General features: G+C 41.3%; 1 long non-coding RNA gene across 1 annotated transcript in view; it reads right to left on the bottom strand.

The window, feature by feature from the left end:
• Window positions 1-246: 246 nt before the first annotated feature.
• The window catches only part of LOC135983996 (uncharacterized), a 40,547-nt gene continuing 12,805 nt past the window's right edge, over window positions 247-27,988 (bottom strand). The window contains exon 2 of the long non-coding RNA XR_010601901.1: window positions 247-852. This is a non-coding gene — a long non-coding RNA (uncharacterized LOC135983996). The remainder of the gene's footprint in view (window positions 853-27,988) is intronic.

Raw genomic sequence — 27,988 nt, 5'->3', positions numbered from 1 at the left:
CATATGCATGTAATAATAATAATTAATCCAGACTGCAGGAACAAAAATAAGTACAAAACTTGTTTTTCACAATATAATATTTATTATTTAATTCAGGAAAGGGAAAATGAGCAGGGATTTTTCCCCTTGATACATGGGGGACAGGTTACTAAAAAAGTCACTGGGAGTTATGGGACCCTTCCAGCAGGTACCTAATACCCTCCAGGATCAGGTTCTAAGTCACTTTTCAGTACATATGTTCTTCTGGCTTGGCTTGACTTTTAATTTTCAATGATCTCTCTGTTTCTCTGTCAAGCTGTTTGTCATGTATCTGAGCGCCTCTGGGTAATATACAATGCAAAGCACTAGAAAACAGGTCACATCTGAATAAATGTGGTTCTGTACATTTCAGGTTCTGAATCTTCAAATTTAGCAAGCTGAAATGTTTTCATTTGACTTTTTAAAAAAAGATAGAATCAAAGCTTCAGTGGTTTAGTATATTGGCCATCTAAATCCTTGGCCTTTTCAGATTTGGAATTTCAGATCATCTCAGTCTCTTGGATATCTCAAAATTAGAAGGAAAGATTCAAATGGTGGATTATTTCACACGGTGATATGCTGCAGCAGGATTCCCATGAGTCCTTTAGTAAAATTCTGACATCGAATCACAGGAGAAGTTGAGGCAATTTCCCCACCTCTCAGTTGGACACTGCTAAATCATTTGTATATTAGTGATAATAATATATCCATTCTCCAATCCTTTTGCAGTGTTGTCTATTTGAATTGTGAGATCTTCTGGGAAGAGACTGTTACTGGGTGTTTTTACAGTGCCCACGACAGTGGGACCCTCATCTCAGGTGGAATCTGCAGGTGCTATAGAAATATAAATAAAAAAATACAGCAATACATGGGAGGTTGCATGAGATGCCAGATATTAAAAATAAATAAACATCCCAGTCAAAGACACTCAGTCTGAGGTCTTCAGTCCCATCCTGAACTGTAAATGATTAATTGAACCCTGGGCGATACCATCAGTAAGCTCAGTATAATTTTAGGAGCAAACCATAAACATTCCCAACAAATGCACTTACTAGGAGTGGTTTTGCCAAGTGATTATGCATCCTTCCTTCCTTTTGAATTATGAGAAACTGTTTAAACAGCAACATAAATTCTCCAGTCTTCCACAATACCGATGTGCAGGACAGTCAAAGGATAAGGGAAACATTATTTGTTGGAGCCCTTTGTTAAAATAGTTGCAGTAGTTCACTGTATCTGGGCTGAGGAAATATCTCAGCTGTCAGATTGCTTTAAAATTTGGGGCACTTAAAACTTGAACCTTCTCTGGTGCTTGGGCTAATTAATTTGTAATGCTCAAAACTTTAGAAGTATTGAACCAAATTTTATTAAAAGGCCAATTAAAAGGTTAAAAAGGACAAAGTATAAAAGCTGTTAGATGCTTAAATTATTATTTCTCATTTGTTGGAACTCTATACACATGTATTGAGAATGCCATGATATGGTGAATCAGGAGATGAAAGATGCACATTTGATTATAACAGAGATAAGGGCTTGAAAAATAATAACCCAGAAGTGACACAGATAGTGGGCATTCCTCCTGGGTTTAGTGAGACTACATTTTTGAGTCTTTAAAAAGTCTTACACTTTACAGTCTTGCTGCCCACTGTCTGGCTTAATCTCTCCAATCCATTACCAGGGTAGGAAAGAGAGGCAACCCTGCCTCAGAGTTCCCCTACAGTAGTTCAGCAACTGGAGTCTGTTGTTCATCACACATGAATAATTAAATAATAATAATGGTTAACACTTATAAAGTATGGATGAAAGTCACACAAGTGCTGACGAACTGCAGTAGGCACTACTTATTAATGAAAGGTTTAAAAGGACACCATCAGTTTAAATATCATATTTCTGCCTGTGAATTTTGTACATAATGTTGTTAAAGGTAACAACTCAAATGCTTATAGAGAGATAGAGAAAAATATTGAGTAGGGTTAGGTAGCGTCATGCATGGAACCACTGTATTGGGGTGAATTTTATCATGATTTCTTTCCATCTGCTATCATTCTTCCTTTATTGCTAGATTTTATAATTGTTTTGTAATATTTTATCATGCAGAGTGGTTAAGGGGCTTATCTAGTTCTAAGGTTAGAATTAAAAATAATTCTGTATCATTTCTTTTATATTCTTCCCCACATATTTGAAATATGGTATTGAAAGAAAGTATATTAGCTATGGAGAATAATTGGAAGCATAATCTTGAAATTGTTTTCACTAATCTTATTGAGACCATCATAGGACTATTGTTCTGTATATTAAACAATATTTTATTCCCCCTAAATTCAATAGAGTATCAATAAAGAAGAAGAAACATTGATGTGGAATCAACATCTCCTGAAAATCACTTGAAAGCCATCTATTAAACTCTGCTTTAGTTTTAAAACAAATTAACTTATAAGAAAGACAAATATCTCTTGACAATATCTCTTATTGTGGATACAAAAAATATCTTACCAGACAAATGTATTACTAAGCCTAATACTTAGAATATTTTTACAATAATCCTTCTTATCTGTGAAATTGAATTCTATTTTCATGTTCCCTAAGCTTCTATTAAAATCCTAGGATAGAGTTCTTAATTCTGATCACTGTTTCTTAAAAGCTCCTCTCAGAAAATTTGTAGGTACCAACATTTTTTTAAAAAGTAGAAATATTATTAAAAACTCACATAAGAAAAAGCTATAAATGAAAAATATGAGAAAATGTCTCTAGTCTTCACAAGGAGAAAAAGACATACAGAGGAGAAGAGAGGAAATGTCAGAGGGTAAAATACACATATATTTATTTATTTGTTTGTTTATTTTAATTTGAATGACCGTAATACCTAGGAGAACTAGTCTGGAGCAGGACCTCATTATGCTAGGTGCTGTACAAATACAAAACAAAGGTGGTCCCGGCTCAAAAAGCTTATCAATTTTAGGGGTTGAACTTAAGAGATAGGCTCACATGTCCTGTTTTTTAGTTTTAAAATAGATGTGTCATTCAGTGATTGTTTTCCAAGGATAAAGCCTCAAGCTTTTCACCCTCTGTCCCTCCCACCTGTAACAGTAGGTACTGGAATCTCTGGATACTGACCTCTGCCATGTGATGCACTTTCAACCTTTTATAAACTTAATATATGTAATATAACTGGGGGCATGAAAAATGATCACCTTCAAACTAGCACTTTTGCGAACTTCACACCTTTATTATATGGTGACAGAAGAAATTTACCTCAGCATTTTTTATGCCATTGAACAAGAAACTGTTCTGAGATTAATATGATGGCCATGTGATTTATAAGAAAACCACTGAGATTCAGAAATAGCAACATTTGTCAGATATCCAATACCCCAATCTCTATTCTAGATGGCACTATTTGTATATTTTGTTAATTTATCAGATAATATATGTGCTGAATAGGTAAAAGCTACTTGAATATCAGAAAAGGGATTTACTTGTGTAATATATTCAACAAATATTTTTTTTCCCTGCTATTTGGTCATCTCCACCTGAAACTCAAGGATATTGAAATAACAATTGCTCAATTGTTAGCCATAAGCAAAAAGTTGTTTCTTTTTGTGTAAAATGTAAATACATCAATCATGTGTCACAAGGCTATGTGTTCTGGCGGGGATCAAAAGGATCATGCTAAGTTGATAATGATCATTCTTTACTAACAGATCCCAAACATTCATGATGGACGACTCTTCCACAAAAGCTCTCACATATGAAGATGGCTACAGGGTCAGTCCTTTTACTGCTCCTATTTATCTAGGAGAAGTATGAAATAGCCTGGCCTATGCTGACAGCAGTATGCAGCTAACACACAATGCTATGTGGCCTAAGGTCCCTGTTCAGCAAACCAATTACACATCTGTAAGCATGTAAGTCCAGCTTTATTCTGCAAAGTGCTTAAGCATATGAGTAGTCTGAGTAGCTAAATTAACCCAATGAAACTTACATATATCCTAAAGTTAAGCACATGCTTAATGGCTTTACTGAATAGGAATGGATTTATAAGATTAAAGTTATGCATGTGCTTAAGGGATCTGCTGAATTGGCTCATAAATTTTCAAAACTGACTCGTGGTTTCCAGTGCATTCACATTTGGTTGCCCCATTGGAAATATTTTTAAGTGGCCTGATTTTCAGAAACTGATGAGCGCTTGCTCTCTGAAAATCATTACCCATTAAGGCATCTCAGTATTGACACACCAAAAATCACTAGTCAGTTTTGAGAAGTTAGGTCTGTGTTAGTCTCATCCAGCACAGACAGCACTGTCTTTCCTCTGTTTAAGAAAAATGAAGCAAATATAAACCTGATACAACAATGGTTAATACAAGCTGAATTTGGGAAAGATTGAAGTAATCGGTGGGTCTAAATATCCAGGCATATATAAATATATGTATCAGTATAGTACTTGATCACATCTGCAAAGGATACAGGTACCTCTAGGAACTTGAAAAAATTACCACGAGGGAAACACAAACATCTCCCCTTCAGTTGGTGGCATATACTGACTGGTGATACTAAGCAGCACTGGGGACATGCCAAGTAACTACTCTTGACATCAGGGGCATAATTCATGAAGTAACTCTTATCCGCTCAATTTAAGGCAACCCGCCTATACCCTACCGAGGGCTCAAGGCATGACCCAATCAATTTAGGTACCCCCACCCTTTCCCTTCTGAGGGCTCAAGGTGTAAGGCACCTATCCTTAGCAGGAAGAAATCTGGTCAATTTAAGTACCCGCCCTTTCCCTTGGGGCTCAGGGATCTATGGGTCTGCAGAACCTTTTCCCAGTGAAAGAGCCTTACACAGTTGTGCTCTAAACATCTATTCATTAGCAACACACACAGAATAGATATACCAAGCAACTCTCTTATGCTCACCATTCCCAATATACAGACAAATTTCACCTGATGGCCAATCAGGATTCATTCATCTGGGGGTTCCCAGAGATGCCTCAGCATGTCACGGTCGTGCAGAGGGGTCAGAGTTCCAGCAGCTTGATGTTGAACTACAGTCCAGAAATGGTTCCCAAAGAGCATTGCTTTTTATTTACAGTATATAGCTAAAACTAGCTCCCTCCTTCAAATTTACTAAACCTATCACATTATCCCACACTCCTAAATAACACACAATTTAACCAAAGGTGCCAGTGCATAAATGTGTCCTCCTTGCTGCCCAAGTTCTTTACATTTTATCTTTCATGACCAAATTGTAACTTAATTGTGACCGTCTCTGTTTGTCCAGATGGTCAGCCTAAAACACTGGTCAGAGCTTATCTTACCATTTGTTGATTCTCTGTATCCTCCCTAATTTCCCAGCGTCTTTACAACCGTTGTGGTTATAATTCTCGTTAGGGACATTCCTGAGGCGGGGTGCTTTATCAGCAGCAGAACATTCCTTTTTTTTTTTTCAATTTTAGTGGTGAACTCCCTGAGTTTCACCCACATTTGGTTTAATATGGGTAATGGTGTGGGGGGGAGAGCGTTGATCAGGTCTCAGGTCTATATAACCTAGGCACCTAAACTCCATAATTAGGTGCCTGTGTCCCTGTACACAGCTACAGTGCAATCCACAAAACTCCAGATGGGCTGCTGCTTGATCCTATAGGCACCTAAACTCACTTGGAACCTAATGGTCTACTTCCTAGATGCTGAGGTTTTTGCCTCTGTGGATCCACATTGCTGCCTCGCTTTATGCATTCAGATGTCTATCTCCTGCCTAAACCCCAGAGTGATTCACAGGAGAAGATAGTCATTCAGCTGCTTAGGTTGCATGTGGGACCCAGTCTTGTAGGCAGCCTCTGAGCAAGCCTACCAGATCAGGTCCCACTCAAAATCTGTTCGGAAAAGTAGATGATTAGAGAATTCACCTGGGATGTGGAAGACAAAGGTTCAAACTTCTACAGTATCCCCTATTGAAGCTGTTCTATTGTGGATAATGTATGAAAATGTTATTTAACTAGGGACTGGACCCTGGGTTTCCCAGGAAGTGCCCTAGTTACTGGACTACAGAGTCATTCTCATGCTCTCCTTCTGGCAAAACAGCTATTAAAATATTTATTCCCAGTGGATTAGCTTCAACAGAAGAGACTGAGAGCCCTACACCAGAATATACAATAGCTCAGTAGTTAGAGCACCCTCCTGAGTGGTGAGAGACCCTTGTTCAAATTCTTTCTTCCCCTCTGGCAGAGAGAGGGGAATTGAACTTGGGACTTGCACCTCTCAGGTGAGTGCTCTAACCACTGGGCTAAAAATTATAAGGTGAGCACTGGCACCGCCACTTTTTTCTCTGTCCATTTTGTGTGGAGTGAGGTAGGCACGTAACTCGTTCCCTCAAGCAGCTACTTAGGTGCCTACACTGCCTGACTCCAAGTTGCTGGTTTCCATTTGTATATCATTAGCAGAGATAGGTGCCTCCCTGAAATTTAAGCTTGGCACCTATCCTCATGAGAGGGGAGGGGCTTAGTATACACCCCTCTCATTAACATCTCCCAGTGGCGAGCTTAGGTGGCTCCCTGCCTAGTGTGCAGGCTTTTGTGGATCACATTCTAAGGCACCTATCTCTCCTTATTCATTTTACAGGTAGTTTAGACACCAACTCTGCTTTGTGGATCACAGTGTTGTTCCTGTGATGTTTCTAGGTGCCTAGAAGTAGGGCACCATGATGCTGAGCATTGCAATGCCTAAGTGTCTTCATGGATTCCACCTGAGATAACTTTCTTCAATCTTTAGCTAGCAAGAAGACTGTCTTTTCCTTCATGAGGTTGACCTGCTTGTGCTGGTATGAGAATTTGTCACTTCCCAGATGAACTACTGAAACTCATTCTACTTCAGATAAGGTAAAACATTCATGAAGAACTATCACAAAGTCATCATTAAGAAGAAAAGCCAGTGTGTAAGTATTATAGCAGTGCTCTGCAACCTTCAATGTCTACCATTAGGGAATGTGAAGAGAGGAAGTAATGGGGATAGGTCCATGTTGTTGTTATAAGGACTATCTCACCTTTCATGGAATTCAAGGTCTTTCATGGAAGATCTGACAATGTGGCACTGTGACAATGTTGGGACTAACCACCTGGCGCCTCCTGCTGGTTGTCTCTGGGAATTAGCTCTGTCTAGTGGAGTGCCCCCTCCTGGTGGTGTCCCGTCCGTCGTCTCACCCTCAGTTGGTATCTGAGCCTGTGTCGCTCACCAGCTCGCGGCATCCTTTTCAAGCCACTGCCCTCCAGCAGTGCCCTTAGTCCATCCTTGCCAGAGGGTGGGGGGTCAATCAGCTGTCTCTCTGCTCCCCGGCCAATGTAGACTACTGCACTTCCAAAGTCACACCCCTCTTGGCAGGGGGTTGGTGCAGCCCAAGACGGCCACTCCCGTCTGCCGGGTGTAAGGCAAGGAGGAAGGGGGGGGACCCAGGCCCACCCACTACTCTGGGTCCCAACCCAGGGACCCTCTAGTGGCAGCCATCCTGCCCTCCTTCTCTCCCTCCGTCTGTCCATGTCCCTGGGCCGCTTCCCGTTCAGCTCCTCACACCGGCTAGGCCCTTCCCCTCAGGGCCTGCAGCCTGGCAGACACCGGGCTGGAGTTCCCTTCTGCTCCCCCGGGCCTGCCCAGCACTGCACTGTCCCTGGTGATAGTCTCTCTGCTCTGGAGACAGACCTTCCCCTCTCAAAGACCTGAGACAGACTGACTGCTCCCTTCCTGGGCAGCCTTTTTATAGGGCTGGCCCTGATTGGCTATTTCCAATCTGGGCCCCGATTGGCTCCCAATAAGCCCTTCCCTCATTGGCTGTCTGTCTGTGCAAGCGCATTGACCTGCTGCAGCCCACACTCTCAGGGAGTTGGGGCAGCCACCCCACTGCAGGCACAATACAAGTATAAAATCAAGTCAAACATCTCAGTGGCTGAGCTTTCTCAACATTTGACCAATATTAGGGAAATTCCACCTCTCAACATTTTCAGGTAGCATTTCCCAAGAGACAGGAGCAGAAGTAAAGCAGCATTTTAAATATAGACATAAACCAATGAGCAAACCAAAGAGCAGGAGGGAGAATTAAATGGATTAAAAATGGCTTACTAGTCCCAAAATGTAATTGTAAATAGGGTGGCATTCTCAAGCAGGCGTGTTTTCAATGGGGTCCTGCAGGGATCAGTTCTTGGCCCTATGCCATTTAACATAAAACATAAAATCATCACCGATAAACTTTGCAGTTGAAACAAAAAGTAGGTGAATCATAAATAAGGAAGAAAAAAGAGGACTGATACAGAGAGATCTGGATTGTTTGGTAGGCTAAGTACAAGCAAACAATAAGTGTTTTAATATGGCCAAATGTAAATGTACTCATCTAGGAGCAAAGAACATAGGCCATATTTACATGATGGGGGACTCTATCCTGGGAAGTAGTGCCTCTGAAACAGATTGAGGGACAAGCCTCTGTATTTGGCACTGGTTATTGCTGCTGAACTCCTGTATTCACTTCTCCTGTCTGCAACTGAGGAAGGGTGTTGATAAATTGGAGAGGGTTTAGAGAATTGCCACTGGAATGATTAAAGGACTAGAAAACATGCCTTATAGTTATAGACTTAAGGAACTCCATCTATTTAGCTTAACAAATAAAAGGTAAAGGAGTGATTTGATCACAATCTATAAGTACCTACATGGGGAACAAATATTTGATAATGGGCACTTCAATCTAACAAAGGTATAACAAGATCCAGTCTTTGGAAGTTGAAGCTAGGCAAATTCAGATTGGAAAAAGGGTGTAAATTTTTAACAGTGAGGGCAATTAACTTAACCATTGGAAGAATTTTCCAAGGGTCATGTTGGATTCTCCATCACTGGCAACTTTTAAAATGAGACTGGATTTTTTTTTTCTCTAAAAGACATGCTCTAATTCCAACGAAAATTACTCCAAGAAAGTTTTTTGGCCCATGAAGGTGGTCTGACCTTGAAATCTGTGAAATGACTGACCCCTCTGGACTTATCTCTCTGTTTTTCAGTAATCCTGTACAGCACCTAGGGGCTTTAGAAATGCTTGTAAGCAGATGGATAGAATCATCTAGGCACAGCAAAGGCAAGGGAAGGAAAACAACCTTTTTAAAATTTTACCTAGGGATAAATCATTAGACAGCAAGCACTGTGTCTAAATGCCTACATCGTCTGCAAGAGTCCGTAGCAAAAATATCCTTTAATTAACCATCCCACTCCAGACAGACCATGGCAAACATTTTCTCAAGATTTGTTTAACAAAAGTGATTCTCTCCTCATTACTGGCTATTATTCAAAATGTTTTGAAAAGGGATCAGATAAGTGACAAAATTGAACAGTGTTTTTCAAAACAAGGAATTTACAAGATAATAATATATAATTGACTTCAGTCTGCCACTGAGAATTCCATGATTTTTCAAGAAGGTAAGATTTTTGTATATATATCCATTTTCACATAGACACAATCAAAGCAGTGGAATTTCTGAGACTGCAACACAAACTCAGCATTATGTTAAAGAAAACCAGGTATAACCATGAAGTTCTATATTTGATAGACCTAAAAGAACGCTGGGGTGGTGAGAGTCTATATTCTCTCAAAGTTTCAGTGTATTTGCTTCAGTCGTGCTGCTACCCCTTTTGTATTCACTTCCATCAAACATTCATAAAATTGAATGTTACGGAAACAAATACCATGTGACGTATCTGGCCAATCTAACCCAACACAGCCTGTATTGCAAATAATGAATACTCACAGGGAAAATCACAATAGTTATTTTTAAATGCGTAGAATACTTATAAAGAATGAATAATCTGAAGATTTTTTAATGTATTTTGAGCTATTCTGTGAACAGAAAATGATTACTCCCTGAGCTGTGTTTTACTGGTGCCTTTAGGAACAAGTGATACTGAAGGGGCTAGCTGTACATTAGTATTAATACATAAGCAGACAAGAACAAGAAGATTTCCTCATTCAAAAGCATTTGTGTGGACGCCTAGCCTGGTAAATTCACCAGGAAGAGAGAAATTGGAAACATTTCAACATAAACAAAGGGAATACTATGGCACAACAGCTAAGCCTTAAACTCCACTGTTGAGGGAGTTCTTGTCAAGAGGAGAATGAATACAACAGAAGAAAACAAGCGGTAGTGACTAAGTATCTTAAAGAAATTGTTGCTACACAGTGAAATTCGATCAGAAGGAATATTGCATACACTTTTGAAATGTCAGGAAGAACTGATTAAAAGCACAAGCGGTATTAACAGATTTATTCTTGGAAAGTCAGAAAAGCCATTCTCAAAGTATGACACATTCTAAAACTGATGAAAATGTGATGGTCAAATCAAAACATTTTATTTCCAGATGTTCAGAGCTCTGAGACTTTTTCAAATAGATTAAACACTGACATGTTATACTAAAAATAGAGTACAATGAAGAGAGATATGAAAATCACATAGATTCATGCTAAATTGGCTGTTGGGGGGAAGTCAATTAGATTTTGTTTATTAAAATTACGCAGCATTTGATAGGAATGATTCATTTGTGTTAAAGCTCTTTTAAATCTTACTTTTGGGCAAGTTGTGTGGATAAGAGGCAGGAGTGAAGGTAATGCTTCTTGTCATTCAATTTGTCAGGCTGACTTGCTGGTTTGTTTGTCTGTAAGACCGAAGGATCCAGGCTTGAGTACCATCGCAGGTGTTGGATTCTGCAATTCTAGACTGTGTGTGTGTGTGTGGCGGGGGACTGGATTTGATTGTGTTGGTGATGCCATAGGACACAATGTTATGATAAGGTCTTTTCTACTCATCTCCACTGGCTGTCCAGGTAAATGTTAAGTATCCCATGACAATTCCAAATATTGTGGGAGATAACCTACGATCCTGGCTAATGTTTCTACCTCTCAGCAAAGCAGGTTTAATAGCCACTGTTAATAATCATCATCTTTACAATCAATGCACTGGACCATGATGCCTGCATTGTCATTTGGTCTGTCTCCACCCTGCTTCTTGGGTTCCTTTAGTTTGCTGTGTACTTTTGCTGCACTAGTGGTAGTTATTGTTTTAAACTTTCCCTGTACAGTTCAGCTGCCCTTGCTATTTGGACCTGAAGAAGAGCTCTGTGGAAGCTCAGAATCTTGTCTCTTGAACTACAGAAATTGGTCTAATAAAATATATTACCTCACCCACTTGGTCTTGTAATTTGGAGGCATTCCTCAAGTGTTAGATCTGTTTTTCCAACCATCTTTTCTGTAAGACGGAATCACGTGTCTCACAAATGATCCTGTATCTTTAAAGTCTCCAAAGTTGCATATAGATGTCAGAATTCTCAGCTTTGTAACATAGACAAACATCACAAAGATAAACATAGATAAACATAACAAAGTCCCTCTACTGCTTCTTGGTTTCAGATTAAAAAAAAAAAAGCAACTCTCTACTGTTTCATTCTGCCTAGAGTCACTGTACTCATCAAACACCTTTACAGTGTTTTGGAAATTATTCCTGGCAACAGCATCTCACTCACTTCTCATCCTTTTTTTCAATGAAGTAGTAAAAAAGTTTTATCTTCATTTTCTGATCTTTATCCCCCATGGTCAGTTCTGTATAGAGACTCAACTCTTGCTTTTACTGTTTCCATACCTGTGCAAGGTGTTTTTTTGGCCTGTAAAGCCAGCATTTCCAGTCATCTGAGTCCCTTCATGCTGCCTGTTTGCTCTGTTTCTAGCTGCTGCTTTGATTTCCTGTTAATCACACTCCTGTCCTTGCTGTGGGTTTCACTAGACTGGCCACTGACACCATTTTTCATGTACCACATGGTAGGTTGCAAAATGAGAGGACTCCATGTTTGTAAAACTGAACTGGCTCTTTATTAAGCAATCTATTTACAGTCTAGCTGCTGCACCCACAGCTTGCATTCATGTGCACACAGGCTGGTTTCCTGGTGCCTGCTCCGAACTCTTCCCTTCTGCAGGATGTGCTCCTCCCTTCAAGTTCCCTACAGGATGCTACATCACCTATCCACAATCAATCCATGTATAAACGCAGATCGACGCAATGTGAGCAATCATAATGAGCCAGAATCTGTGGTATTTCACTATAATTTTACTCTTAAGTGTTATTTCCTAAGATATAAACACTAGTAATATGTAACAATGTGCATTAAATTTAATTCAAAGTCACATTCAATCATTTGCAAATTCTCAGGAGAATACACACCAGAAGAAGATGTTGATGTTGTTTAAGTAAAAAATTAGCTTTTAATAAGTTAAAAGGATGTGAGGTACCTATAAGGAAAGAAAATGTAACTTTCATAAAAGTAATTTAGATTGCTTAGGCACTATTTCAATTTAAGAAGGTAGAAATAACAACACTCTGTTTCATATACTACTTGCCAGGAAATAAACTTAGCTAAGCTGAAAGTCCAGCTGACATAGTTCAAAATTGGACTCTGGGTACTAGCTGCAGAAAGAAATCTCTTTTCTGTGATTGCTTGAGCAATGATAAATCTTTACGGGTATAAACATATTATAGGCAGTAAATAATGGCACTTGCTGAGATATTTAATTGACAAAAAGCACTCCTAGAACAGATCAGAGCTAAGAACAGTTCTTTCAGAATTAGCTGAATTATATGACTTCCTAAATTTCCTCATGCTTGTAGCATGGCAGGGCTTATCAAAGAAAGTTTAATGAAAATGTGTCTATCTTATATATCCTTTAACAAATGAATGAGTTACATGCATGTTTTTTTCCGTAAATGCATTTCTTGTGATTCCCAAAATATTGGTAGAGAGTAAGACTTTCAGCACTGTAAAACATTAAGTTATTGCTATTGTTAATATTTAATAGCAATAATCCATTGTTGGAGCCAGTAAGAAATATTCATACTATTATGATATTCTAATTCCCTTTACAAATATTACCATAGTCTATAATAGTAGCTTCAAAGTCTTTGGAAAGGTTATTGTATCTACCTTTAATATCAATTTCCATTGTATTTTAAGACCACTCAGAATGTTCTGCAAAAGTACACCTCATTGTACACAGATACCGTAGATTTAGTTTTCAAGGCGCAAGACAGGGGAAGATATAGGCTCCTGATTGAATGGATACACTGTACTTAAGTGCCAAGGAGACACCAACCACCTGCAGCAGCTCACTCTACCACAATCCTAATTCTGGCCCAACATGAATGAGGCCCTAGGGGGAGCAAAGTTAGGAGCTGGATACCAAGCTCACCCCATGCTCAACATGTAGCAGGAGCGCCTGTCCCATGGGTCTGGACCCATCTTCCCAATTTGGGCAATGTGAACTAGTGCACAGAATAGCAGCAACACTCAGGTTAGGGCTGACTGCCCCTCTGTGATGGAGAGGCATTTTGGCCAGATTTGAGTGAATGGCACTGCGACTCCATCTACCAGGGAACTATGCCCTGGGCCCAGACCCATGGGGCAGGAGCTGCCATGACACTGTGAGTTCAGGACGGGCTTGGTCTCCAACCTTTCTTGCCACCCCAACCTGTGTCCTCTCCTCCACACTGGGCTAGAAGAAGTGAATTTTGGTCTGATTTTGCATGCTTGATTTCATTATTTCTATGGGTGCAATTGAACCTCTGAACCTCTGCTAAAGTTGTCGCTAGATACTTCTCATCTTGCCCAACAACAACTTAATAGTGACCACAGACCAAGCAAAGTAGGATATGGGAGCATGAGGCATCCTTAAGAGGTTATTTTGTGTGGTTGGCTGAATTTTAAATTTTACTTTGTTTGAGCTAAAGCTCCATAAACATACAAGGCTTCCCCCTCCCCCCCCAGCTAGATGGAGAAAAAGCTTTCTCATGTGAAAATGACTGCAGGAAAACTTGGAGGCATTTTAAAGCATGGGTGTTTAAATTTACCCACATAAATCTGTATTTAGGCAACTAAATAAAATGCCTTATTTTCAGAGGACATGAGTATCCATAGTTCCCACTGAAATTTCATATATCACAACATTCTGTAAAATAATGGTCTACAAGGGAATAAGGTAATAGGATGTCTTCAATATTTTGGACAATGGCAACCATGAAATGACTTTCTTCAGGACTTTAAATTGTGACTGAATCTGCTAACCAATCAGAAATTAGTGGCACAGTTCCCTGCCATCTGTTCAGTAATATCTCACCCAATGCCCAAAAGAACGGACAAGAAATATGACAAAACAGATGGTGAGTTGCAATGATAATGATCAAAGGTCTAATGGATTTGGGGAACACTTCGACGCTCCACTCATTCTGCATGCAAGAACTAAAATGTTCTGAGAAACTAACAAATGAATATTATACCTGGGAATAGTCAAGTTCAAACCATTTTAATAGAATATATTTTCTCAGTTAGCCCAACAGTGTAATCATATGCAAAAATGAAAAAGTAAAACTAAGTAATACTAAAAAACAACCCACTTGTTTTAGAGGAATATAATTTGTTTATTTATTTATTTTGATCATTGTAACAACTATTCCAAATAGAAATACACACAATCTGAATCAGTTGAACAGGCCAAAGCCAAATTAGAAGTAGAGATCAACAAATGATCCCATCTGTGTATTACATTTGAGTTTACTGCACCAGAGTAGTTGTTGTAAGAATTATTATCAGAAGTCAATCTCAAAACATCTCAGACCGGACCATATTACGTAAATGTTACTTTTCCAATTTGTATTTTGTTAATAATTTGTGATTGCCAACATAATGGCAAAAATATTGAACTTTCAATGGAGACCCAGAACACGGACTTGTAGATGTATGGGAATTTCAGTAAGCCAGAATTCTCCAGTTCCTCATGCTGCTGCATGACCTCTTCTCTCACCGAATGCAGACAGCAACAATCGAGCCAATATTATCAAAGAATTTCCCACAAATATAGGAGCCAGGCCTCCTTTAAAAATTGTTTTATACTTTTTCGGAGTGGTGTGAGTGGTGCAGCAAATCAGTCTTAAAACTGACATAACTCCAGCATGGGGGAAATCTCTGGCACAGAGATTGCTATGATGAGTATACCCATCACTTTCTACCCTAGCCTCCTCTCCTCCTTAGCCAGGGCCGGTGCTAGCATTTAGGCCAACTAGGCAGTTGCCTAGGGCGCCAAGATTTGGGGTTGCCAAAAAGTGGTGCCCCCAATTTTTTTTTTACATCATTCCAGCGGCCGTTGTTCTGGGAGGGAGAGGGAGTCTGAGCCGCCGGCAGGCAGCCCAGGGGTTCCCGGCTGCCGGTGGTTCATGGACACAGGGGAACCCCTGGGCTGTTGGTGGCGCACTGACACAGGGGAACCCCTGGGCTGCCGGCGGCACGCTGACACAGGGGAACCCCTGGGCTGCCTGCCGGCGGCTCAGACTCCCTCTCCCTCCCAGCTCTGCGGCCGCTCCATCCCATGCGATTCTTTTCATTGCCGGCGGGGGCTCTGCTTAGTGCATGTTGCACAAGCCCGGCGACGGGCGCGACAGCAGGGCTTCTGGAGGAAAGGGGCGGCTGCCTTCTGGCTCAGCCTCCACGGTTAGCCCCAGCGGGGGCACAGAGAAGAAAAGAGCCTCAGGTGGCGGTCTGGTGGAGCGGAGGAAGAAATAGGAGCCCAATGCCCGTGCCTTGGGCAAGGTAAGTGCTTCCCCACAGCTAGGCCTCAGGCACCTGTGCTCCTGCCCCCTTGGTCCTTGGCTGGTCCCTGCTCCTGCTCCCCTTGTGTGTGGGTGGTTGGAGAGGATGGCAGCCTGCAGACCTGAGCTGCCCCAGTGCTCCCCTCTCCCTGCTCCAGCCTCTGTCATGCCCGGTATCTGAGTTCAGGGCCGCCCAGTGGGGGAGGCAAGTGGGGCAATTTGCCCCAGGCCCCGGTTCCCACAGGGGCCCCCATAAATATGTCGGAGGCTCCCCCTGCCCCACGAGTATGTTGGAGGCTCCTGGGAGAGGGGGTAAGCGACATGGTAAGATGCCAAGGCCGGGCACCCCCCTAACCCCATCCCCCCACAGCCCTGACCCCCAGCTCCGAGCCCAGCCCCTCTGAGCCGGAACCTCCCCGACCCTGTCCCCCCCACAGCCCTGACCCCCAACTCCGAGCCCAGCCCCTCTGAGCCAGAAACCCCCCAACCCCATCCCCCCCACAGCCCTGACCCCCAGCTCTGAGCCCAGCTCCTCTGAGCCGGACACCCCCCTGACCCCATCTCCTCACTCCCTGAGCCCAGCCCCTGTGAGCCGGGCACCCCCGAACCCAGAGCCCAGCTCCCCACCCAGCCCTGGGCAACAGCAGCACCACCCCCAGGTAGCAACAGCCCATTGGTACCAACCATCACCATCACCCAGCAACAGCCCATTTTGTAATTGCAAATGTATACATACGATTACAGCTTTTAATGTTTTTATATAATGTATTTAATAATGTATTTTCAAATTATTACAAATTAATTTTTGAATGTATTTCACTAATTATTTTTTACATTTCCAAAGCCATGTTACTATAGTATTGCAACTTTTTTTATGGAAGGGGCGCGGAAATTGCTTTGCCCCACACCCCCTGAATCCTTTGGGTGGCCATGGAACATGACATTTCTCACAGCACTGACTTGGAGGAACTTGTTTCTAAATTTGCTAAACTTAAAGCGCGGAAACATAAATTCTAAATTATAACATGTTACTCTGTGACCGTGTATTTTGTATAATGTATGTGATTTATTTGTGTGTGGGGGGGTGGGGGTGGGGGGGGCGCAAGGTGGAAGTTTCACCTAGGGCGCAAAATATCCTTGCACCGGCCCTGGGAGCATACTGGTGTTGGGAAGGGATGTGTTGATAGTAGTGAAGGGTCTGGAAAAATGTGCTGTACTCTCACAATCTCTGGTGATCTAACACTACATGGTGGACTTTAATAACTGGTATAGTTTAGAGCAGGGGTTCCCAAACTTGGTTCACGGCTTGTTCAGAGTAAGCCCCTGGTGGGCCGTGAGATGCTCAATCTAAGTTACGCAACTTCAGCTATGTGAATAATGTAGCTGAAATCGACGTACTTAGACCTACTCACCGCGGTGTCCTCCCTGCGGTGAGTTGACTACTGCCGCTCCCCCATCGACTCCGCCTGTGCCTCTCACGGCAGTGTCCCTATAAAATCGGGAAATCTGGTCACCCTAACTCTTTCAATTCTTCAGTTTTCATAATATTTACATAAAAGATCACCCAACATTATGCACAATATTCCAAGTAGGTTGTCATAACCTCATCTGATATGTTTCTTTCCTTCCTGTACTACATCCTGATAGTAACAAGGTGCTGGGCCATTAAGGGAGATCATAGGCCTAGGTTCTGATTCAAGCATTCTGAGAATTGTGGTCCTGAAAGGGAGAAAGGCTTATTGTGAAGGGGAATTACAGGGGTGGAGGAGGGTAAATTCCTGCTCCTCATTAAGAAGACAGATAGGGGATAGGAAGATATGGATGAGACTCTCCACTAAAAGAGGTGGGAAAAGGAGTCTAATGAAGGGGGGCTAAAAGGACAGGAACTCCAGGGAAATACAAGCTATTTGAGGCCTAATGAGGCAGGAGATGAAGGAATGGACAAGCCAGAGCAAATGGCTACTATCTGCCCTGCATCAGAGGGGAAGAATAAAGACAACGAGATGAAAATTTAAAACAGCTGTGAAAGCAGAAGGACTGTGTGGCCTGAGAGGAGAGAAAAGTTGTGTCGGTTTGTTGTGAGCATCCATTTTTATTTGAGAATCCCAGGTCTAGGGTTCCAGAAAGGTTTCACTGCCTCAAGGTGGGAGACAGTTTGGATTCTGGGAGGAGCACTTTGGGCCATGGAGGGCCAAGGCCTATCTTCTGTTTTATTTGGACTATTTGTTACCCAGAAATGGGAGGACTTAATGGTTTTGCTGGAGGGCTAAACAACATAAAATCACTCTGAGGGGGAAATGAAGTGTAAAGGCGGGGAAACTGGAACAGCTATGTCCCAAAGCTGGAAAAGTAAGAGATCTGTGACACGGGAATTCTATTTCACTTTTAGTCCCTGTTAAACATAATGCATTTGTTTCTATCTATTGCTATCCCCAGAGTATTTTCCTTATCAGTGTTCAATTGTGACTATACAGTAAATGTTTCAACTCAATCAACATTTATTTACATTACACTGCATTAAATTGCATAAACAATGTATCAACTCCTGCCAAATTCATGCAAGTGGAGCTTTGTTAATATATAAGCAAGGGAATGTCAGAAAATATTAAACCAACTGTATCTGATAACGGCAAACTCTGAATATTGTTATTTCCAAACAGCTTGCCTCTATTACCTGTTGATTTCAGTTTTCCCATAATATAGCAATAAATGGCTAAAACTACCATTCAAAGTGTCTCTACTTAATTTTTCTACTGAAAGTTTGAAGACAAATTTTGCATAATGGGGTTTCACAACCAATATTATTATGATGTTATGTTCCTAACATGAACATAACATAAGCTTAATTGTAGTGAGAACTGAACCCTGCAGAGTTCTTAGAGAAATTTACACATTGCAATAGAGTAAATTAATCCACCTGAATCCCTCAGGCAGTGCCTACACTTACCAGGGATCGACACTGCTGCAGTCGATGCAGCAGGGGGTCGATTTAGCAGGTCTAGTGAAGACCTGCTAAATCGACTGCAGAGCACTCTCCGGTAGACTCCTGTTCTCCACCAGAACAAGAAGAGTAAGATAAGTCAACGGTAGAGCCTCTCCTATTGCCGCAGCATGGTGTAGACATTGCAGTAAGTCGACCTAAGCTGCATTGACTCCTGTTAGGTTATTCACGTAGCTGGAGTAGCATCACTTAGATTGACTTACGCCAATAAAGTAGACAAGGCCTAAGTCTGTAAGGAAACCTTGAACATAGGAGGCAGTTGTAGCACATCCAAGTTTTCTGGAAACAAGTGGCATTAGAGATATACTAGTGAAGATGAAATTGTGTACACAACTACACTGGAAGCTCTAAAGGCATGATTAGATATCTACAATACATCCCAGTGGGCCCATGAAGATGACTGCAAACTGCTAGACAAAGTCACTGAAAGATTTCAAGAATGCTATAATGCACACAAGACATCAACAGGTTAACAAGATTGTCAGCTGTACCAAAAAAGGACCTTCCCCTACCAGACTGGGAAGAAGGGGCTGAATGGACCCCAAAACACCTTTTGCAAGCGTGCCTACATTTACAGATAATGTGAAAACAATCGCTGTCATTATATATCCAGCAAATATTATTATGTGACTCAGACCCCACTGTTCTTGCTATGGAATGTACAGGCCACTATCTGTATGGGCTTCCGGTCCCCACAGTGTCATCCACTTCAAGCACAGCATATGGTGTGGAATACCCTACTGGATCCCAGTTTGCATTGCTGCCCCCAATCTGAAGTGCTCATCATAATTAAACCAAGACAAGCCCCCAAATGTACTGTATGCCTGCCAGATTTTATCCATATATTTAAACAAGTCTGGGCTTTTCTCTGGGTAAACATCTAGCATAACACCAACATAAATAAGGAAGACAGTCTCCCAGTTTTCCTACGTTCTAGATATACTTGGCCACTTGAGCATCTCCCAACACCACCCTATGCAACCTGGATTATATGTCCACTTATTTACCTCTCAGGAATGTATACCTATTACTGATGAAAAGGTGAATTCTCACAGGATCAGCCACCCTGGTATAACCATACTTGGAACTGGACACTAGGGCATTCTCAGACTCCTGCTACCCCACTGCTGCCCCAGAACAGTAACTCTGTCTCCACAAGGTTACATTACTTAACATTGGACGAGTTGAAAGGTGCACATGGCTTTCAGCCACACCATGGACTACTATACCCATGCAGGGTGGGAGTGCGGGGGGCTGCTTATCTCCTGTCTGCCATACTTGTGCCCATGTTGAGCATCCATTGTTATTCTGGCCAGGAACCTCACCCATGGATGCCCCAAATTATTGCAACAACTGCAGGTTTTGCTTGAAGCAGTACTGCAATACCATCAGCTTCCCTACAAGGGTTTTGCTCCACAGACGAGCCTGATGTGCCTTCTGGGACTCCCACTCCTAGCTCCAGCTTATTAGTTACCCTTCTACGTCCACTCACATCCCCCCATGTAAAACCTCAGATGGACCAATTGTTCCCAGACCCCTCCATCTTTTGCTGCTCTGTGTGAAAGAGGGTTTTACCTCACTGGCTGCCCCTTTTAAACCCTTTTGTCCATTCAGTTCCAAGGAATGAGTCAATGTTGCCCCATGTCCCCTTTTGCAGCAGTTTGTCCTCTTCCTCCTGCTCCCACAGCCATAAGGCACTGTTCCCTTCATTCGGCCAGCCGAATTCTCCTCCACTTAAAGGTGCAGTTTAGTATTGGGTTGGCCACCATGAGAAACCCAAACAAATCAGGGATTTGTAGATGTAAGCAGGTTCTCAATGAATGCTTCCCTGACAGCTAGCTGGAAGGGGAAGAGACTATGGGTGTGTTTATGTAAATACAGTTTGCTCCTGCTCTGTTTACATATTCATCATTTAAAGCTGTGTCAAAGGATCAACTTTTGCTGGTGTTGAGTACAAATGATCTTAGTAATGAATGCAGGGGAGAAATATGGTTACTAATGTTGTAATTATTGTAGGAATACAGGAAAACAGGACTGTGCTTAACCTGTCCCAAATGAGGAGCGCACCCTCAGTTGAAAGAACCTCATTAAGCAGGGGCTCAAATGTCAGAGCCCTGTGAAAGTAAGAGGGGTGGGGACAGGAGTCCTGGGCAGGAGGCTGCACAATTTCCCCCCTCCCCACCCACACACACCCTGAGTTCTCTCTAGACTGGCTTAACCTGTTCTTCCCAACCATTCAAAGAATAGAGCTAAATAAGCTTCATTAAGAGCCTCTTTTGTTATTTTAATTGCTCAATCAGAGCTGAAACCAGTTGTGGTAAGACTGCCCTGCCTGCTAAGAGCTAAAATCACTGAGAGCTGAAATCACTTGAGATGGGGCAGTGCTTCTGTCCAGCCTGCAAAAGAGCTGAAAATCACTGAGAGACTGATGTTCAGAGGTCGCAGCAGAGAGGCAGAAGGTGACTGACAATCAGCTGGTGAATGAGTGGCCAGCAGCATGGTGGCAGAGAGGCGCAACGATCAGCCAGCAGAGTGGCGGCAGAGAGGCGTGATGAGCCACCAGCTGTGTTGCTGGTGGAGGGCCATGGCGAGAGCACTAAGCAGGTGGCTGGTGAGTGGCCAGCAGAGCGAGTAAGAGGCCTCTTTATTCCCCCTACCCAGGGTGGGAGGTGAACTCTGCAGACACACCTCTGATCTCTGGGTTGGCACTGATCAAGAACAGCAACTCTGAGTGGAGTGCAGAGAAGATTCGGGCATCTGAAAGAGACTTTCGGGTTGCCATTTAGGGATTTGGGGATTTAGTTGCGGATTGGTCCTGCTTTGAGCAGGGGATTGGACTAGATGACTTCCTGAGGTCCCTTCCAACCCTGATATTCTATGATTGAGTCACATAATTGTCAAAAGTTTAAAAAAGGAAAACAAATAAAACAACCCTGATTGTTTACAGCTTTTCCTGGAACATTACTCTGGACTATCTATTCTTTCAGCATTAGGATGTGCTTTGGAAGTCTAGTCAATTCTAAGTAGCTGAACTTTGTAGAATCCAGAAGAACCTATTATTTTTCTAAAAAGTGCAACCATTTTTACATTTGAATTTTTCCTAATAGATTATTTGTGTTTGCTACATAAATAGTTGCACACTAAATTCATGAGGCCCTAGTGAATTTTCATTTTATAGCTCCCTTTCTGAAGCTTGGAGGTTTGATGTTTTTATGAATATTTGCCACCATTTCTGCTATAAATGTCAACATTAAATTTTATTGCAATCAATAAAGAAGTAAAAAGAAAACACGTTATCCCCATAGATGATACAAAAAAAATATTTATATATAGTGACAGGCCATTTCAGTATAATATCACAATCTGTGAAAGAACAAATACACCATGAAAATATCACTACCATGAACACTATCTTAATCATCAGATTTTTATAGCAATCAAATATAACATAATTGTATTGTTATATATTTAATAGACGTTTTTAAAAATCACCTTGTATTTTAAAGGTGTAGTTTATTTTATTTATTTATTTTTTGGAAGCCACTGCCAATACAGTATGTATCTACTAAATGTATATGGCATCATCTGTAGCATTGGATGTAATCACTGATTTTGATCATCTATGCCTCTCTGATGCAAGACTAAATTCCTAATTGGAGTTGGTCATGTGCGGTAGAAATGGATCAGGTTAAAGTCCCATTCTTTCTAAATGGAGTGTCCCATAACAGATTGACATAATCAAGGTAAGCAGTATAGCACAAAATTGAGGGTATTCCATAAGGAATTACTCTAATTATTTGTAATTACTAGAACAGGCATCTAATCAGAGAGGAAATAAATAGAAAGCACAGGTAACCAAAGAATGTGTTGTCATTCCTATAATACTTGAATTAAATGTATGTTTTGCAGTTTAGAAAATAATTATTTTGTTTATATTGGGAGTTTATCATGTGTCTTAATGCCTGGAAAGGATGACATATACAGAAGGAAATTGAGTTTCAAACTATGTTTCAGTGCTGCCAGAGATTATGGGCAAAGCATCTGCCACTGTAATTTCCAAAGTTGGAATTGGTCTTGGTAACCTTCAAATCTTTGGAATCATTTTGTTATCTGCTCTTTCTATTAGAAGCTCTGCATGGGGCATGTAGGCTTCAGACTTTGCCACCATTCATAATAGGTGTTTGGGGAAATTAAAATAAACTCTCCTAATGGAAATTGAAATACTATGTATATCTGTTCTATACTGCTATTTACACTTTTTAAGAGAGTGAAATTTACTTTCTAATTAACAATTGACATTAATATTATTCTATTTTCTGTGTAAGTTGAGGGACTTAAGAATTGCTGTATACATGAGAGAAGCAACGCCAATCAGTAGGTAGACTATAGCACTGAACTAAAGTATGACAGTTAGGTACTGGCCCATGTTGGGGGCATTGTGGAGTTGCACCATCCCAAAGGTAGGTGAGAGAGGGATTGCAGTCCCTTGCTGATCTCTCTGTAACTCAAAGCGTGTTTGCATGCTGCCTCATCTCTTTGGCTGGTGCATGTGCTCTCCTCATCTATCCCTTGTCATCCATATAGGTCAATAGGGGATGTTGGGGAGTGCTGGGTATGCCTGCCTTCCTCCTGTCTTTTGGGGGGCAATTTACAACACTAGGGATTGATTCAGACAGCATTCCCCTGGACTGTCTGAGCTTAGTAAATATGAGTTGCAGAAAGAAGATCCTCTCTCTCACAATATGGGTAAAGTCCAGTGACCATCTTGGCCCTTTTAACCTCACTTCCACCTTGTGAAATGGTAGTGGCAACTATCTAGGGCAGGGATCAGCAACCTTTGGCATGTGGCTCGCCAGGGTAAGCACCCTTCGGGCCAGGCCAGTTTGTTTACCTGCTGCGTCCGCAAGTTTGGCTGATCGCGGCTCCCACTGGCCAGGGTTCACCGCTCCAGGCCAATGGAGGCTGTGGGAAGTGGCAGCCAGCACATCCCTCAGCCCGCACCGCTTCCCACAGCCCCCATTGGCCTGGAGCGACGAACCGTGGCCAGTAGGAGCCACGATTGGCCAAACCTGCGGATACAGCAGGTAAACAAACCGGCCAGGATTGTTTCAGTTGTCTCAGTCGGACAAACTGAGAATTTGTCCAGTTTGGGCATTGCACGAGACAGACTGTGAAGGCATCCTCACAAGGCCTGATAGAGAGGATGTGTGATGGGTTCGATCACAGAAACTCCCTTTGGGGCTGGCACCTGATGTGCTGAGACTACCTCTGACCCCTTTTTCTCTGCCAGTTTGGGCCTCCAGAACCCTGCCTGGTCGAGCCAGACACACCAATCTGCTCCAACACAAACCCAGGATCTAAACCACATGACCCAAAGCTGCAGACTTAACTGAAAACAGCTTAAGAAGTGCTCCTGTCTCTAGCACACAGACACTGAGCTCCCAATGGGATCCAAACCCCAAATAAATTCATTTTACTCTGTATAAAGATTATACAGGGTAAACTCATAAATTGTCCACCTTCTATAACATCGATAGAGAGACATGCAGAGTTGTTTGCTTCCCCAGGTATTAATTACTTACTCTGGGTCAACTAATAAGCAAAAGTGATTTTATTAAGTATAAAAAGTAGGATTTAAGTGGTTCCAAGTAATAACAGACAGAACAAAGTAAGTTACCAAACAAAACAAAATAAAACAAAACAAGCTAATAAAGCAAGTCTAAAGCTAATATATTTAAGAAACTGAATACAGGTTAATTTCACCCTCAGAGATGTTCCAATAAGCTTCTTTCACAGACTAGACTCCTTTCTAGTCTGGGTCCAGCAATGAGTCACACCCCCATAGTTACTGTCCTTTTTCCAGTTTCTTTCAGGCAACTCTTGGGGGTGGAGAGGACATTTCTTGAACCAGCTGAAGACAAAATGGAGAGGCTTCCAAGGCCTTTTATATTCTCTCTCTTGTGGACAGACCCCCCTTTGTTCTTCTGTGCAAAGTCACAGCAACAAGAAGGAATTTGTAGCTACTTGGGCAAGTCATGTGTTCATGAATGATTCACCTTTTTGCAGGCTGACACATTGTTTACATGTTAATTTGAACATTCCCAGGAAATCTCAGATGTGAATTGGCATCTCCCAAAGTCCATTGTCAGTTAAGTGTTTTTTGACTGGGCACTTACTGAGAATAGTAGTTTCTCACGAAGCTGACCAAATGCTTCACTGAAGCTACTTAGAATCAAACCATTGAGATACCAGTACATAGCCAATATTCATAACTTCAAATACAAAAATGATACACACATACAGACAGCATAATCATAACCAGCAAACTACAACCTTTCATAGACACCCCACTTGACCTCCTCTGTACAAGACCTGGTGCAACCATAGGACCCTGGCTGCAACAATGATCTATACAGTCACAGTTCATGTCAATAATATCACAGGATGTACCAGGGATGTACATGGAGGCAGGATAGGGCAGGACTGTAGCATAGCGTGGAGGCACAGCACACAATTCCACCTAATATTTATACATTTGTATTCTTCTATTGCATTTTATTTCAAAGCATTGACTAAGTGGAATTCTGAAACATGTTACTGTACATTTTGGACAGAGTGCATACATTCTTGAGGTTGATCAGACAACATAGTATAGTGATCAAAGTCTGATTCTTTCAAGGCTGGTTTCCTATTAGAGATACTTGACATTTTTGCAGATAGGGTTTTTTTTTTATTATTATTATTATTATTGAAAAAGTGCTTTTCTCAAGCACAAAACTTTTTTAATGAAAATTGTTGATATTATTGACATTTTAACAAAAATCCTGTTCAAAATTGATTTAAAAATATTTTGTTTATCTAAAATTGTGTTTTCTTATTGAAAACTGGAAATCAATAAGTAGAAAGAAAAGGTAAAAATTTCAAAAAGCAGAAAATAGTTTAATTTCAAACCATGTAATGTGGAAACAACTTTAATTAAAAAAAATATCACAAAAATGTTTTTTTTATTTTTCATCCATTCCATTTCCCTGTGGGTTGCATAGGAGTTACTGAGGTCAGAATTTATCAGGAGAAATCTTTGTTGCTAGTAAGTGTGTTTGTAACAAGGAAATAACCCAGAAAATAAGTTTTCTTATAAACCAGGCAAATTTGAGGACTGATTCTGCAAATCTTTACTCATTTAAACCAGCTCATACAAAGAGTTGCACTGAAGATTTACAGGATTGGACCATTAATCTAAAAGTCATTGCCAACGGAAACATGAATCCCCTTATTACTATTTTTAGAAATGCTTGTTTGTAGTAGATGCACAGTTAAAGCAGTTGAAGTATTTACAGACTGTTGTTTTATGATGTTCACATTCAAGCTTTTATGTGTCATTTTCTGCTTTCCTTAAATGGATAAAACGAAAACTTTGAAGGGAAGAACTTTCTCCACTTTATTTGTGTATTAGTGGTGCCCATGTATTAGTAAATGAACGTGAGTTGGGGCATTGTCATTTCAGTCTCCTTTTTGCCTAACTCTAGCAAATTAGGCATATTTTCTTAAGAACCTGTGTTTTTCCTGTGCAATCTTTGATTAAAAAAATACCATTTTATTTTTAGTGTTCATGTTTTCTATGACCTAAATAAAATAGCATAAAAGTTTTATTTTCTTTATAGAATAGAGGAAATATAGCAGGAAAGAAGTAAAAGAATCAATAATAGACAAAGTATAGAGATTACCGAAATCAGTATTTAAATACCCCTTCGAATTTTGAATTCTTTCCTTGTCATATTGAAATATGAATCTCCAGTGACACAAAGGAAGCATATGCTCATAAAAAAGAGAAATATGGCTTTTTTACATATCCAGTACTGCTTCTAGACATGTAGTTAACATTTTTCACGATGCAGACTTTCTCCAGCAATGCAGGAGATACCCTTAAAAGAAGTACAGAAAAAAAAATATGACCACTGTTCAATAGTCAACAAGCAAGTTTATAAGCATAGAAAAGATATCAAGTTTGAAGGTAAAAGAAAAGACTGAACAATATTCAGTTGGGAAACAAAATGGCTGAATCTGTGTTCAGTTTTTTCCTTTCTTTTTGTCTAAAATGTACTTACCAAAAGACTATTCCCAAATAGTTAAGATTTTCAGACCTCACTCTACTTGGTGGGATGCACATTCAGAAATCCTGACTCCATCAGCGTCAATGGCAAAACTCCCACTGATTTCAGTAGGGCTAATATTTCATTCTAATTATTTCAATAAAACTTCTTTGAACTATGACAATGGAGACATTATGGTCCCAGTCCTGTGAAGTTATGAGCACCCTAATCACTGAGTATGGGTAACTGATGCTTCTAATATTGTTATACAAAAATGATATTACTGGAGATTTGAGAACTTTTTTCCCAGATGAGAGTTTAAAGGCTAGTACCAACTTTGGGGGTTGATTTTAAAGATCTCTTTCAATTACATATGTTGCCTGACTTAAATGTATTTTGTCAGATGCTATCTCAGAGCAGAAATTTATTTTGGGGGTGTCTGTGGTCATATGTGCCATCCACCACAGTTTGAATTTGAGGGGCATAGCTTCTGTGTTAAATCAAATGTGTGACAATACGTGTTTGCTTATATGGTAAACTTATTGTTCCATTCAATATGCATGATTGCTCTTAGCAGTTTGATAAGGAGATTTTCAAGCTGCTTAACGTGCTATCTAGAAAATGTCCAACTCTCAGCAGAAGCACTGATGAAACAATATTAGGGTTTTTTCCCCATCTGTTTCATTCCATACATCAGGGTTCGGCAACCTTTGGCACACAGCTTGTCAGGGTAAGCCCCTGGCGGGCTGGGCCGGTTTGTTTACCTGCCGCGTCTGCAGGTTCAGCCGATCATGGCTCCCACTGGCTGAGGTTCACTGCTCCAGGCCAATGAGGGCTGCAGAAAGCAATGCATGTCGAGGGATGTGATGGCCGCCGCTTCCTGCCACCTCCATTGGCCTGGAGCAGCGAACTGCGGCCAGTGGGAGCTGCGATCGGCCGAACCTGCGGACATGGCAGGTAAACAAACCGGTCCAGCCCACCACGGTGCAGGCCGCCTGCTAAAGGTTGCCAATCCCTGATTTATAATAACAGCTTGTAGACAGCTGGCAGAATTACTCTTTTCCCTCCAGTGATAGGAGTTTGGGCTTTCGATGTTGATGGTCTCTATTTTTATTCATTTGGATGACTGTGTTGTTTGTATGTACAGAGTCATGGTTCATTACAGGGATTGGTAACCTCTGGCACGAGGCTCGCCAGCGTAAGCCCTCTGGTGGGCCGGGCCGGTTTGTTTACCTGACACGTCCGCAG

Source organism: Chrysemys picta, chromosome 1 (assembly GCF_011386835.1).
Source record: "Chrysemys picta bellii isolate R12L10 chromosome 1, ASM1138683v2, whole genome shotgun sequence".
Classification (NCBI taxonomy): Eukaryota; Metazoa; Chordata; order Testudines; family Emydidae; genus Chrysemys; species Chrysemys picta.
This window is presented reverse-complemented; position numbering and strand designations above follow the sequence as displayed.